Source organism: Rhagoletis zephyria, unplaced genomic scaffold, assembly GCF_001687245.7.
Source record: "Rhagoletis zephyria isolate East Lansing unplaced genomic scaffold, Rhagoletis_zephyria_1.1 Rzeph_scaffold_01603, whole genome shotgun sequence".
NCBI lineage: Eukaryota > Metazoa > Arthropoda > Insecta > Diptera > Tephritidae > Rhagoletis > Rhagoletis zephyria.
The window spans coordinates 18975-22806 of NW_016158687.1; positions in this window are offsets into that span (position 1 = coordinate 18975).

Genomic DNA, 3832 nt, shown 5'->3' on the forward strand with positions numbered 1-3832 from the left:
ATCGATTGACTTCGTCGGTAAGCTGCCCATGTCTAAAAATCGTAACCTATGGATCTTCGTAGCCATCGACTGTTACTCGCGATATGTCTGGGCGCAGCCCATGAAAAATGCAAGCGCCATATCCGTAGTCAATTATCTTCGACATATATTCACGGTGAATGGCTGCCCCGAACTCATTATATCAGATAATGGTACTCAATTCATCAGTCAAACTTTCGCAAAGCTTTGCGCCGATTATAACATCAAACACATGAAAACGCCTTTGTACCATCCACAAGCCAATCAGGTCGAGGCGACAAACAAAAGCATTAAACTTGGATTACGTGCTCACATGGCTGACCTTCTTGAACATTCCTCCTGGGAACACCATCTTTCTCGTGTTATTCATGATATTAACACTTCAGTGCATTCAGCCACGGGCTACACGCCATATTTCCTGCACACTGGTCGTGAATATGTGAAATATGGAAACGAGTATAAATTATTATTGGATGTAAATCCATACCATACGCAGGATGTGGAACAGCGTAAAGTTCTGGCTGATGAAATTCGAGACAAACAGTTCGAACAATATCAACAAACCGCACAACGGGCATTGACCCGCAAAAGAGACGCCATTTCGAGATGGGCTCGGAAGTGTACATTCCCAATCCTAAACAGTCCGTGGCCGGAGAGGGCTATACACAAAAACTAGCCCCACCAAAAATTAGAGCCTATGTTTCACGGAAACTTGGTTCGAATTCATATGAACTGATCGATGCTAAACACCGAGTGCTTGGTAATTATTCCGCCGATTTAATCACAACACGTTAACTCATTCAGTACATTCGCCTTCTCAAGAATTTCGATGAATATATACCCCATTGATTCTGCCTTATTACAGGGTACACGGCTTGAATAAATTAATTAAGTTGAGTTTTATATCCATAGTTTTGTTATATTATATCCTCAGTACATTGCTAGTAAATCGATCAAAGCAAACAAGAAAAGATTCATAACCAAATCATTTACCAATGCCTTTCATCTACCGTAACTTATGTAATGCGCACTGAAACTAAATAGTAAAGACGGAACATATGTACATACATATGCGCTGAGAGGCGAACTGAGCGAGTCAGGATGGGGTTGACGCAGATCATGTAGAACGATTTCGATGTAAGGGGTCTAACGTCCAGGCCGTGAATCGCATTCGAACCAGCATCCTCATATCCCTACTAAACGCTCCACAGGTTTTTTGTTAACGTGTCGCTGAAGATGAGAGGGGGATAATGATCTATTATTTTTATTGGCCAAATAATAGACATAAGAACGTTTATGAGAAATGTAAACATAACAAAACTGTCAAAGCTAAACTCCAAAATGGGGGGGATTGCCAGATGAATGTACGTAACCAATAGTTATTCAAGACACGAACCATTATATCAGTATGTACACGAATTGACATGGCCACTATGAAAACTCCCACACTGGCATACGATAAAAGAATCGGTGGTCACATACCACGAGGCTAGAAAAATATATTTCCTTTTTTTCCGAATTGGACACGGAGCGAACCACACTCATCAGCCCTCGCAAGAACGGAATTACAACCAAGTAATTAAAGTGTATTAAAAGCTGGCGACATTCGGGGAGTCGATACTCACCCCTCAGTGGAAAGTGAAATCGACTGCGTCCAAGCAAATATAAGGAAAAAGGCTGACTGTAAAAGGCCTTTCTTTCTTGTATCGAGTTAATAGAGGCAAAAGGTGCCGTCATATTCCTTCCGGCAAATCCCCAGCCATGTTGTTGCGTAGAATAAAGAAGTTGTGAGCATCAAATCTGGACTATTCATTTTACAGCAATTGAGTCACCATAAGCCGGTAATACAAAATCATTACACGTAAGTCAGCCACTTTCTTGCCACCATCCATTGGAAACGAGCTATCCATCAACCGTAAGTAAAGATTCCTGTTTGGACCGATAAACTAAGGTCAAGCAAATCAATAGTGACACCACAACTTCGAATACCACTTCATCAGTGTGTTGAACAACAACGAAGGCACTTCGAAGTTGTGATGTTCACTCCCCCCAGGTTAGTCACTCAAGCAGAAAAAACTATTGGGCTATTAGCGTTGTTATGTGGAATGACTGTTGGTTAAGGCGACATCACCACCGTAATTTTCTTCTGACTAACACTTCAACCTTTTTCAGTGCCGTTTTATCGCACTTGGACCATCCGAAGTAGTCACTCATGACCATTTTCGTCACAGATTCCCGAAGTAGAAGATCCTACTCAACTTGAAGCTGTCCTACCACGCACACACACCCACACACATGCACGCGCACGCATACGGAGAACTGCATTATCGAACCGCCGGGCTAGCGAGGTTTCACCCCTTTTCCTTCGATTTAGTGTTGGATGGTGTGTACAAGCAATATCGAAATTTTAGCTAGCTGCTTTCACATCCGGTGGATACGCACACCTACTAAAACAGTCATACAAGGTGAAAGGCTTCGTTACAAGAAGTGAAACTTCTTAAAAAAGGTGTGAGTACCAGGTACCTACTCACGAAGTTGTATGTGTAAACATATGTTTACGGTTCGGCAAACCATTTGAGTTACAAACATAGGTGTGGTTAGAAATCAAAGAATAATTTAATTTCATCTTATTAATTTTCTGATATACACATAATTTATTTATTCCTTTTCGGTAACACCACCTTATATGAATTCGCGCTTCTAGGATCCATAGGACCGGGTGGTAATGGAAGTAGTAACCAAGGCACTAAGTAACGTACGCACTTTTGTTTGCAAAATGCATTTATTTCATTTAAGTTGAAAGAATACAAATTCCTTTTTTCGGCATTTCGCTTTCTATCTTCCAAGGCGAATTCATATATTCTTATCACGAATTCATATATTCATGTGGTAGAAAAATTATAAAAACATAACATTACCGTATAAATTATATGCACCATTATCACGTTTATGCGTAGTCCAATTCACGAAATCATTTCATAGATCTGAGTAAAAACTAAGTGCATCCCAGGATCTTTTTTGAGGTCGGTATTTGTAATTTGCACTGATGGCAATAATCGAAACTACTTTTCTTGACCAATATTGGGTATATTTCTTTTTTTATTTAATAGTTAATATTTGTTTTATAAATGTCTAGCTCATTATACATATAACACCCCGCGATAGTAAATTTTAAACTCAAATATCAACATATTCGCCATGGGCCAAATATAGTAAAACTGCGCTTTTAGTTTTTCATTCTGACATCAGTAGTTCAAAAATTATTTAAAAAATTTAGGTAAATGAGCTTAGGGAAACAGTATGGATATCAAATTAAAGAGGAAATCCTGTAGAATTTAAACAGATTCAAGCTTTTGGTGCAGAAGGACTGGTAAATATTGAGAATGTCCTTTTTTTTTGTTTTTGTTATTTTTATGGCCTTTATAACAATTATATTCAACAATTTTTATGAGCTCGAGGCCGTTTTCAGTGAAAACTCATTGTGGAAAAGCAACAATAATTTGAAAAAATGGTAGAAGTGATAGCTATTTCGGAAATCACCACATTTCCTCATCAGACTTCTTTCAGTAGGATTCGAACCGACGATCACACTGACTCAGCCAGTTGCCTATGCACCGTGCTAAGTACGCCTTGTAAATTATCGTTTGCTTTTTTCCACTATTTTCATTTTTGTTATGCCAACACAATCAAGCGCAGCTATTCCGCTGCAATTCACTTGATCATGTGGTTGTTGGTTTTTTTAGGTGTGCTCGTCCTTAAGTTAATTGTTTTTGTTATTTCTATGGCCTTTATAACACTTAAGTTATTTGTTTTT